Source organism: Diceros bicornis, unplaced genomic scaffold, assembly GCF_020826845.1.
Source record: "Diceros bicornis minor isolate mBicDic1 unplaced genomic scaffold, mDicBic1.mat.cur scaffold_241_ctg1, whole genome shotgun sequence".
NCBI lineage: Eukaryota > Metazoa > Chordata > Mammalia > Perissodactyla > Rhinocerotidae > Diceros > Diceros bicornis.
In genome coordinates this window covers 163353-176005 of record NW_026691121.1, presented here as the reverse complement: position 1 = coordinate 176005, position 12653 = coordinate 163353, and the positions used below count along the sequence as shown (strand labels likewise).

The 12653-nt window shown below is 37.6% G+C and overlaps 2 pseudogenes; both read left to right on the top strand.

Annotated features, from left to right (window-relative positions):
- The first annotated feature begins 1556 nt into the window (after window positions 1-1556).
- LOC131402728 (olfactory receptor 5AP2-like) lies at window positions 1557-2518 on the top strand (annotated as a pseudogene).
- Window positions 2519-8787: 6269 nt separating this feature from the next.
- On the top strand, window positions 8788-9724 carry LOC131402729 (olfactory receptor 5AP2-like; annotated as a pseudogene).
- Window positions 9725-12653: the final 2929 nt, after the last annotated feature.

The following is a 12653-nucleotide window of genomic DNA, read 5'->3' as shown; positions in this document are numbered from 1 at the left end:
TATGTTCCTGCTCAGGATTCACCACCAATTATCTGAGAAAGCCCTATACTTCACTGACTTCGTCTAACAAAAGATGATCTTATTAATACTCTTGGGATAATATCTGCTTATCTCCTTCACTGATTTGTGGTGAGGCTCAGATAAGATAATAGGTGCAATAACACTTTGAAGCATTATAATACTGTATAAAAAACCCAGGTTTTATTATTGGTTGGGATGTTGAGCCCCTATTCCAACGGAAACTAGATGGAGCAGAGCATGGATAGGCACTTCTGTGTACGGCAGTGTCTGTGAGAACGGAACCAGTTCCTGCCCGCTCTTCTCCCCAGTTGTGCTCAGTAGATCTATTCTCTCCAATGTTAGCACAGCCATTGTGTTACTTTGGTCCTATGTTTTAATTTTATACAGTATCAAATAAATTTCTCCAGTGAGTGATAAAGGATTTAACACTTTGTCTGAGCTATGATTTGACAGGTAGCCTAGTACAGTTTTATCTATTGCTCGATAATCTGAAGTCAAGGAAGGGATAGGGGATTGGAGTGAAAGGGGGGAATTCCACTGGAGCTGTTGCTTAAACTTTTCTTTGGAAGACGTAGGCTGGGCATCTATTTTGAATTTTATTTTTCCTTTTCTTTTCTTTTTTTTTTTTTTTTGGCCCTGTATTCAGCTTCATTACACATTGCAAGGGGTGACTCTTATTCCCACTTAGATGACCTGGTGGTAAATTATTCCTCCAATTCAGTATGGTGGCTGGAATATTCCATGTGCTGCTGCTGGTGTTTTCTGGTTCTGTTGTGATCCTGTGAATCAGAGTGTTAAGTAGGGGTTTCCACTGCCGTGGCTTGTTCTATTACTTTCATCTGGAATGTCTACTTATTCTTACAATCTGATTCTCTAAATATTGGAGGGAGTTATTCAAAATTCTTGATACTTAACTGACACTTTTTTTTTCCTGTAGATGCAGATGCTGGGAATTAGGGCAAGGTTGGAGCCATGCTAGCTGCATGGGACCATCCTCTGTCTCTCTCCTTGGTCGTCAGTTTTTCAAGTTCTCCTCTCCCCCAGGAAATTCAATTATTTTCTTCTTGTTGGACACTGTTGATTAATTTTGCTAACTTTCAATAGTTTTTATACATTCCATTAGTACTGCGGAGGAATAGTCAGTGGTCTGAATTCACTTCACCTTCTTGCTCCAGAAGTTGTGTCTAGAAGGCATGTTAATAAATCAATTAATTTATTTATCACCAATAAAGAAGAGAAATACATCATAGAAATAAGATCCTGTAATTATTCGACAAACGGCTAACGCGAGCTTGGTCTTAGTTAATGGGTATGAAGCACTTATTTCAAGGTCATTAGTTAGTAGATAGCACACCTAGATCTCAGGCACAGTCTTTTGATTTGACAAGTCCAATACACGTTTTACTATGTTTTTCACGTTGCACTCTTCTGTTAGAATTTGTATGCATGTATGTCAGTAAAAAGATGTTTATAGCTCTGTCATGTATTCATGTGACCAAACGCCATGTTCTGTCTTCTCTCTTATTGCAGCTCAAATGATCGAATATATGAAAGAAGTCCAAGGCAGGAATCAAACAGAAGGGAGAGAATTTTTCCTCTTAGGACTCTCAGACAATTCAGATCTCCAAGTTGTCCTCTTTGGATTGTTTCTGTTAATCTATGTGGCAACCATGGTGGGTAATTTGGGGATGATTGTGTTAATTAAGATTGATCCCTATCTCCACACTCCCATGTTCTTCTTTCTCAGGAGCCTCTCCTTTGTTGATGCCTCTTGCTCTTCGTCCGTCACTCCTAAGATGCTGGTGAACCTTGTGGCTGAGAATAAGGCCATTTCTTTCAGTGGATGTGCTGCCCACTTCTACTTCTTTGGCTCCTTCCTGGGGACTGAGTGCTTCCTGTTGGCCACGATGGCATATGACCGCAATGCAGCCATTTGCAATCCTCTGCTATGCCCAGTGCTCATGTCTGGGAGAATTTGCTCCTTGCTAGTCACTACTTAATTCCTAGCAGGCTTTAGAAATGCAGCCATACACACAGGAATGACTTTCAGATTATCATTTTGTGGCTCTGATAGGATCAACCAATTTTACTGTGACACCCCACCTCTGCTCAAACTCTCTTGCTCTGACACCCACATCAATGGCATCGTGATCATGTCTTTCTCTAGTTTTATAGTGATCAGCTGTGTTATGATTGTCCTCATTTCCTATCTGTGTATCCTCATTGCCATCTTGAGGATGCCTTCGTTAGAGGGCAGGCACAAAGCCTTCTCCACTTGTGCCTCTCACCTCATGGCTATCACTATATTCTTTGGGACAATTCTCTTCATGTACTTGCGCCCTACGTCTAGCTACTCAATGGAGCAGGACAAGATTGTCTCTGTCTTTTATACGGTAGTGATCCCTTTGCTAAATCCTCTCATCTACAGTTTGAAAAATAAGGATGTGAAAGGGGCCCTAAAGAAGATCTTACAGAAACACATACTGTAAAGGCGTGTTACACATCATCCTGTTATGTAGAAGAAAATATATTTTCATATTAATTTTATTGTCTGATTGCTTAAGCTTTTTTTCTGTGTTAAAGTAGATTGTTTAAAATGAGGTCTGCTTCTTAATCTCTTGGTGTCTTAAATGTGTGTCAATAGGCCTATATGATGAATCAACACAGTGGGGGAGGGTAGTATCTGATAAAGCAACAAAATAGTTGAAATTGGCTGATCTGGGTTTAAGTTTTAATTTTAGTATTTAGCTTTTCTTAATCTTAGTTTTATTATAATATGTTGGTGTCTTTGATTGGGATCTGGGCAAACAGACTCTGAGACTGATATTTATGCAGGAGGTTTATTGGAGAGTGTTTCCGGAACCATACCTGTAAGGGAGTGAGGGAATTGGGTAGAAAATGTTGAATTGTGATGAAATTGCAACACAGTGCTCAACTGATTCCACTTGGAGCTCTGGACCTGAGGTGAGCCTTCGGAGATATCCTAACGTGTGAAAAAAGGGCCAGGTATTTGTGCCTCCACAATGAGCAGTTTGGGATATGGATTACCCACCGGGAAGGGGTGTAATCTTGGGCATGGCAATATCTTTCAGCAGGGACATTCCGAGAACAGAACTCAGCTGTGAAGTGTCAGTTGCCAATTCACTTGGAAGCCGAGTAAATACTTCAACCCTGAAAGGCAAATATGGGTAGTATACCACAGCATCCATTATAAATAATAACACTATTTCACTCACATGGATGTCAAGGGTACCAAATAAGATACAAGAAAGAGTCTTATCAGGTGTTATAATAATATGGGTACCACAGCAATTAACAGAGCAATAGTTTACTGACTTTTTGAATTAATTGGAATATTTTGAGGGTAGTAATCATGTACTTTAACGTTTTAATCTCTACCTCTCATAATCTTTCAGGTAGTTTTCAATAAACATTTCTCAAATTAAATTATCTATTTATTGCTCATTGTAGTGGATTGGGGGGCTGTCAATGTTGGAGCAGAGGGGAAACAACCTTTTTTGATGAGACGGGATGTTGAAGGAAGCCTAATGTTTTGGAATCAGGTAAATGTTTACTCCCTATTTCTTTCCATTCCACTATCCACTGCAGACCATGAGGGAGAGCACCAGTGCCCTTCATGCTGCAAGTGAGACCTCCTCACCCTTGAAAAATTTGTTAGAGACCACAAAGGAGGGGTTAACTCATCCTGTCCACTCTGAACTGTCCTCCCATCTCCTTATAACTTCCACTTTTATCTGTTAACCACAGTTTGTCTCAAAGACATTCAAGACTGTATCATGGCTGGCATCCTCCTTTATGTTCTCTTTCATTTTGACTCATCTACTGTAGTATCCATGCCTTACCTGCTTCTTGTTTCACCAATCTAAGAAAAATGGCCCTTTATCATTATTCATCACTACTCTCACATCAACATTTCACTCATTGCCCAACTGAGATTCCATGGCCCATCATATGATGACTCATTCTCAATCACTCTCAATTCCGTGGTTCTACTTTCTCTCCATTCTACTCATCTAATTAAATCCCAATTTAGTTAAACTTAATTGTTTATTTTCTCTGTCCTCCACTTAGGCTGCTTAGTGCAATTAGAGAACATCCCCCAGTACTTCACTCTGTCACTGATCTTTTCTCATACTTCATCCTCCAAAATATAAACAATTAGATAACACCATCCCCATCTTATCACCTCTAAATCTTTATATATATACTTTTCATCCCACCTGTCATAATGGATAATATATCCCTGCTTCTACCTAAGACCAGTTCTTTCACAACTTTGGGGCTTTCCGTGAACTTTACTTCAGAAATTATATCTCTACTCTCCCTAAGCATCAGTTTCTCAAACTCTAGTGGAATAGTCTCATCTGTTTACAAACAGCATCTGGTATCACTCTTCTTAACAATTTCCTTGGCTGAAAGTGCCATCCAGTCACCAACTTATTTCTCTGCTCCCTTTACAATTAATTTTTTCAGAAGAACTATCTCTAGTCATTGTCTCTACTTCCTCATGCCCCATAACTGTTCTGATTGTATTTCTGTACCACCCCTCCTTGAACCAAGGACACATGAGACTTGAACACTACTGCACGCAAAGGTAGCTCTTCTACGTTACTTTTGCTTGCTATTTCAGGAGGATTACCATGGTTAATTCCTTCAGCTACCCAAAATAAAACCCCTTTGTAGGTTTCTATCTCGCGTCAATCTGCCGATTTTCCTTCTCGCTCCACTGCCACATCTTCACAGATAACTTTGCTGGCTCTTCATCCTCATCCTGGTCTCCAAATCTTGGAGCCATAGAATTAATCCTTTACATTGGTTCATTGGTGCACTGCTTCTCCATCTGCACCCCCCCTCTTAGGTGATCTAAGAATAGTGCAATGATTCCAAAATGCTTAGCTCCAGCCCTGACCTCTCACCTGAATTCCAGATTAGTATATTCAATTGACAACCTGATGTCTAGGGATTTTTGGACACATAAACAGATTAAGAATTTAGCTTTCTTTACTTAGTTATTGTACTCATACACCTATAAAATAATGACAACTTTTGTACTCGTAGCAGGGTCTGTATCTTAGCGTCATATCCATATGTCATTGGGCTTAAAAATGCCCTTTTCCATGTTAAGTTTTAAATGGTATTTTGTGTTATACTTCCTTAATTTGTGTAATACTTCCAAGAAAATGGACACCCTTTATATCTTTATTTACTCATAATTCATTCAAAAACTGTTCATTGATATACAAAATCTGCACTTATTTAATGTATATAATTTGACGAATTTGGGCATATGCATACTTCAATAAAGCTGTTAAAAATACTATTAATGTTCACCACCCAAATACTAATTACAACCCATCACCACACACATGTGCCGAATTATCCCTTTCGCCCTCCTCCCTCCTCCCTTCCCCTCTGGTAACCACCAATCCAAGATCTGTCTCTATGTGTTTGTTTGTTATTATCTACTACTTAATGGCGGAGATCATACGGTATTTGACCGTCTCCCTCTGACTTATTTCACTTTGCATAACACCCTCAATGTCCATCCATGTTGTCACAAATGTCTGGATTTCTGTAACATGTACTGGAGATATAACAGGTAAGAACACTGACAATGATCTCATGTAACTTATATTTGAGTGAGGAAGAATTTATTGTTTATACCAAATGTGCATACATATATTCATAGATGTGTGTGTGTGTGCGTGTTTAACATGGATATGAGTGGTGCTTTGAAGAAAAATAAATCAGGCAATAAAATAGGGAGTGGTGACATCAGAGAAGAGCTCTCTGTGGAAATAACATTTGGGCAAAGTCTGAGTAGGGATAATATCATATGAGTGTCTATGGAAGAGCATTCCAGCTATACTTACAGTACATACAACATCCTTGAGGCAGGATTCTTCTTGGTTTGTTAAAGGAATAGTAAGGAGACAAGTATTGTGGACCAGAGTGAGTAAATGAAAGGAGGGAAAAAACTGTATTCAGGAAGGTATTTGGAGAAAGTGGCAGATCAAACAGTTCATAAATAGGTTTTAGACTTGACTTTATCTTATCACTTTGTAAGAACTGTTTCTCCCCAACTCCAGACTGTAAGCTGCATGAAGGAATGGACAAGACTGATTTTGTTGTCTACTCTGCCAGTACCAAGGATACTGTCTGCTCCCTAAAACAAATTCACTAAATATTTGTTGAATGAATTAACTAGTGAATGCAATGAGAGCTGTATTCTAGTAGAAACGAGTAGGGATTATATTTTAAGTGGAATTCTGAAATTTGGAGGCAGGATCTGACCAATCCTGTACCATTTAATTCAAGGTTATGCTCGATGGAGTCTCAGGACCTTGAAATAGTTTCTGCACTTCTCTAAATGCCTAATTTACTCTCCAGGGTATAAGTGGTTCACTAGAGAGAATGTAGTGCAATTATCAGTGAAAAATAAATGCATGTTTTAATTTTGGATTAGCTCATTTCAAGCTTTAGACTTTTTCTCAAGAGAATGATCACAGCCTTAATAAGGCTGACTCTCTGCCTCAGATTCAGAAGCAGTGTTTTCTACTCTTTGTGGAATTAATTAACCATGCCTTAATTCTGTCATAGCTGAATCCTTTATGACACTTCCATTTTCATCAAAGCTATAAATTGCACATTGTAAGACAGAAAACTTGTATGTCTCCAAAACCAATAAATAAAACAAAATTAAACTAATAAACACCTCTACTTCCAGTGTATTTTTTAAGGACAAAAGGTAAGATGATTTAATTTATCTCAAAGTGTTCAGATATAGAAAGTTTCCCAGAGGAACTCAAAAAAACATTCAAGTACTTAAGACTAAACATCTCAATTGGAATATGTCTGAAACACTGAATTTCGTGTTACCAACTAAATGAACATGGATTTTTTTTAGAAGACAGGGATTTAGGATCACTAATAACAGACAAGAATTTTATAGAATATTCAACATACTCATATACATACATACAGAAATGTATGTATATATGTATATCTATAGGTATATATACATATGCATGTGTGTGTGTGCAAAACAGGCAAATTTAAGTAATTTTAGAAAGAGTGCCAAAACACTTGGCATATTTAAGGCCCTCTAAAGGTCATTAGATAAAATAATTTTATGCTCTTATATGCACAAATTGAGAAAATGACCACAATTTTCAGCCTTCATCGTGTGTGTGTTTATGTTTGTATATATATATACATATATACACACGTACATTTCTGTACATACATACATATCCATAAATATATATACATACATAAATACGTACACACATATATAAGATCATATGTGTCACATAGAGTATAATTTCATTTATGTCAATTTATATGTTTATTACATATATAATGCAAGTATTTGTATATATATACGCATAAAGTAGAGCTCTATAAGATGGCTGCAAATTTTTAAAAGTGGTTATTTTGCAGGGTAGGATTTTAGCTGATTTTTGAGATAGAAAGATCAGTTGAAAGACTTTTGCAGTCATCTAGGTGAGAGATGTTGTTGACTCTGGGGCCTTGGTGGTAGGAATGAAGGTTGTAGGAGGTAGTTGGATTATTGATATAGATGTTTTGAAGGTAAAAGCCAACATAATTATTTAATCAACTGGTTACGGAGTGTGTGAAAAAGAGAATATATTAATTTCTCCAATATTTACTTATCTGTTCATTTAATTTAATCTAAGCAAATGGAAGCATAGATTTGACACTGACTTGAGACAGGGAATACTTGTTTGCAGTAAATCAAAAGAGGGCACGAGGAATTTAGTTTTGGGTTATGTTGAGTTGCTATTTAACATTCCTGTGGAGATATGAGTAACCAGTTTTATTATAAGTCTGGGGTTTGGAAGACAGGTCAGGGCTGGAGATCTTAATTCAAGAGTTATAGATATATAGATGGTATTTAAAGCCATGTGACTGAATAAGATCACCAAAGTAGAGTGTAGGTAGAAAAGAGAAGAAGATCAAGGACTGAACTCTCATCTACTCCAACCTTAAATGTCAGAGAGAGAGGAGGAAAAAGCAAAGATGTCTGAGGGGGAGCAACCCATATGGTAGGAGGAAAACTCAGAGTCTAGTGTCTTGGAAGATAAGAGAAGAAAGTCTTTCAAGGAATAGTAAGCAATCAACTCTGTCAAATGTTATTGATAGATCAACAAGATAAGCACAGAGAATTGACCACTGGATTTGCCAAAATATAAAGACCCTGATGACTTTGGTGAGAGCAGTTTCCATGGAGTAATGGGGTGAAAACCTGATTAGAGATGGCTTAAGAGAAAACAGGAAAAACAGAATTGGATACAGCAAATATATTCAACTGTATCAGATTTTTAATTACCATGGCAAATGCAAGGAAATTGGATGATAAGTGGTGAAGGCAGTAGGATCAAGGGAGGAGAGGAGAAAAGTTGGGAGTTACGGTAGAATATGGACAAATAGGGGTTGATCATCAAAGACCTCACAAACACACACACACACACACACACACACACACACATTAATTTTTAAATAAAATAGTTTACTGAGTTTACTTACAGAATCTTGTCATTTTTTTACTATAATAAGAAAGTAAAGATGTTTATTACACATGTCCTCAGGACATCTTAAGAGGTAATCTTACCTATAGCAGAGAATGAACTATTTGATTTTTCTGGTATTTTTTTTGTACAATTTATTTCCTTGGTTTCTTTCTTATCCTAGCAGATGAACTATCCATTCTGAGAGAAAAGTATGAGAAATCACACAACAGTGACTGAATTTATTCTCCTGGGATTCAGGGATCATCCAGAGCTACAGTGCCTTCTCTTTATGGTGTTCTTAGTTGTCTATACGATCACTGTGCTTGGAAATCTTGGCATGATCCTATTAATCAAGATTGACTCATGTCTCCACACCCCAATGTAGTTTTTGCTCAGTAACCTGTCCCTTGTTGACTTCTGTTATTCTTCTGTTGTTACCCCTACTATGCCGGTGAATTTCTGGGTGGAGAACCCAGTCATTTCATTTAATGAATGTGCCGTGCAAGTCTTCTTTTTTGGTTCCTTTGCTGGCATTGAGGGCTTCCTGTTGGCAGTGATAGCCTATGACCGTTACATGGCCATTTGCAAGCCTCTCCTTTACACAGTCACTATGTCCCCCCATCTTAATGTCCTCCTGGTGTTGGCCACATACCTTGCAGGCTTCATGAATGCTGCCATTCATACTGGCTTCACCTTCCAACTGTCTTTCTGCCACTCAAATGTCATCAACCACTTTTTCTGCGACATTCTACCCCTCCTGAAACTCTCTTGTTCTGACACATGTCAATGAGATTGTCATGTTTGCTTTTGCCAGTTTTAATGAACTGAGCTGCCTCCTGACTCTTCTCATTTCTTATCTCTACATCCTCATTGCCATCTTGAGGGTCCATTCTGCTGAGGGGAGGCACAAAGCCTTTTCCACCTGCGCTTCCCACTTGATGACGGTCACCATCTTCTTTGGCACAATCCTGTTCATGTATCTGCGCCCCAGCTCCAGCTCCTCAATGGACCAAGACAAAGTGGTATCTGTGTTTTACACAGTGGTCATCCCCGTGTTAAATCCTCTCATCTATGGTCTGAGAAACAAGGAGGTCAAAGCTTCCTTAGGTAAAATTTTTAATATAACCTCTTATTACTTTTGTACTTAGAATCATCAAAGCATGAGATTAAGGACTTTGAGGGAACTTAGAAGTGACTAAACCCACCTCCACTGACCCTGGACCCATTTCAGTCTGCATGAGCTTTCTTTTTTCATTTATTTTTTTGATAGTGGAGTTGGACCAAATGTCCTAAGCATCCTGGGGAATATGATCACTCTGTGTAAATCCCACTTATTCCACAGAACTTCTATGCTTGAAAATACACAAATATCACATTTCAACTCCCTGTTCTGAGGTATAAAACCCAGTATAAAAGCAGCTGAAAGAGAAAATACTGAGTGGCAGGAGGAATGACTCCATTTTGTCCCCCATTCGATGGCTCTCTTATTGGTTGGTTGTGCATGTAACTGACAGAAGACAGGTGATAGGGAGTAGACTGAACTAGAATATGGCCAGAGGACTGAAACATGACTTAGAGACTGCCTCTTGTCCCCAGTGAACTAGAGAGAAACTTCAGAACGAAATCCTGGTTAGAAGTGCTGAAGTCAAGTGTTTCTAACCTGGACGAGTGATCTAGACCACTGAGGGTGTAATGGGAACAAACCACAGGGTAAATGTAAGGGGGAATCACAGAGAAAAAACACCAAGGATCATGGAATGGAAGTTTCTGGGGCTTAGAAAAGAGGAATTCTTCATAATCCCTGAAAATACAGTGTCATGTGGCTTGATCTTTGAATGGGTAAGCAGTTTACACTTAAAGAGCTAGTGCAAGATGGATATCTTTTCCCTGATGCCTTAGCAGTTAACCATACCTCTCTATTTTACTGCTGGTTGCAATTTGATTGTAACAACAATCAAGTTTTCCCCTGGTTTGACCAGTATTTTCATAACTGGGATATCTCCCCAGAAGGACTGGATTTTCTTTACAGATAGTCACCACTGACATGTGAACACGAATGTTTTAAACTGATCAGAATTCAGTAAAATATACTAAGTGTGATCCTAGTATATCCCTTTCTCATCGAAAGACTGATTGTCGTCCTAATAGAAAAGTAGCCATTTAAAAGAGACTAAGGAATAATTTTGCTTTCAGCTACAGCCTATGGTTTTTGATAAGAAATTAAACCCAGATCTTATAATTTAATCCTCTCTTACTCTGCTTTTCAGGCATTGTGTATTAAAAACACATAATTTTTTTGCTAATCCAATGGTTTTTGTCCATCTTGTAGTTATTTTTATGGAGAGCTCTTCAAATTTTAAGACACAGCACAAATATAATGTCCTTTTTGATTGTCCCTAACCCTTCTTCATCCTTCCCAAACAGTTACACATGCCCATTCCTGTGATTCTAAAGATATTGCAACACTAATCAAGCTCTTAGTCACAGAAACAAATCACAGAAATGCTGTGTAATGTTTCCTAACATAGACTGAGCACTCCTTGAGAAAATAAACCTCTTTATATCTACCTTTTCTCTCCATGTCTTTATAATCATCAATAAAAGTTTTCAAATTAAAAAAGAATCATTCCACAAAAATGTACAACCCAAGATTTCACAATGTTAAAAACTATTAAAACATCAATAAAATAAATAAATTAATTAAAAAACAAAAAATAATCATTCCAATGGAAGGCACAGGGTGTGGGAAGACAAAATGTTGCTTCTGGCATCTGGAACTGAAAGTATTCAATAACCACAATTTCAAAAAGTTAATATTAGAAAAGAAAAGTTATCTTATATCTGGCTGGATGATCTGTTGGATAGTGTTCTATTCTTTTTAAAACAAGCTGTCCTATCTTCTTTGAAACAAAACATTTTAATAAGCAGATGATATTTCAGTATCCTATATCTTTCATTTTACATAAAGTAAATGTGATTTCAACATATAGTAATAGAGTCTTCAGGACCTTTTCAGTGAATGACACAAAGTTAATTCAAACTAACATAGACCTGGAATTCTCTGTGCCACCAGGTCTCTCTCTCTGTCTCTCTGTCTCTTTATCTCTCTGTCTCTCATTTCCTCTCTCATTATGGATTCATTTATTCTCTTTCACAGACTTTTCACATGATGATCTCAAGTTTGCATACTTTTAGGATGATTGCATTAAAGGCAAGGCTCTGTCTCTTTAGAAAGGACAGCTATTACCTGAAATGGCTCAAAACTTCATTGTGTAGAGGTATGTGTATTTGCCTTTGTGTGTGTATGTTGGTGGTAAGGGTGGGGTCACAGATTATCAGAAGAAATCTTACTCTACAATAGCTACTGCAGTCCACTGTACATTTACTCAGTAACATTAAATTCCTTGCTTATCCACTGCTCATTTTATTTGCAAACTCCTAGTTTAGGCAGTGATGCTGTATGCTATTTATACCACAATAAGAATATTAAAACTAGTGTTAACGTTATTGGTAGATGGGTTAGATATTTTTCCATGTGATGCAATTTGTAGATTCCTTTTTTCAAACATATTTGCACCACTGCCTATCATAGTGCTTAGACTTCTGCTGATAGAAAAATGCAAGTATGTGCAGTGTTTTTAGCACATGGGATTGCAATGCTGATCAATATTATATTGAAAGTGATTGACGTGAAATTGCTTTTCACATACTGAAATGGTCAGGGGCCCTCCAACTAGCAGTATTAAAGTCAGTACATTTTGGCTTATTAAGTCTGCTGACTGCCTACTTATTCTCATATATTTAAAAACAAAACCCAGGAGTCAGAAGCTTCTTAGTATGTTTGTAATTGTTACACATAAACCTTTGGACTAAACTAGCCACTAGACCCTCTTTATGGAACAGAGGATCAGGAAAAAATCAAGCCATAAGGCATTACAGAAGACATGACTTTTAGGCTAAAACTTGGAAAATGCAGCTGTTGGTCCTTTGGTTTTTCTATAGTGCCTAGATTTGAGTTTCATGTGTTTTCTTCTTTCTGCTTATGTCAGACTGCCTAACCAACATAGAAATATCATC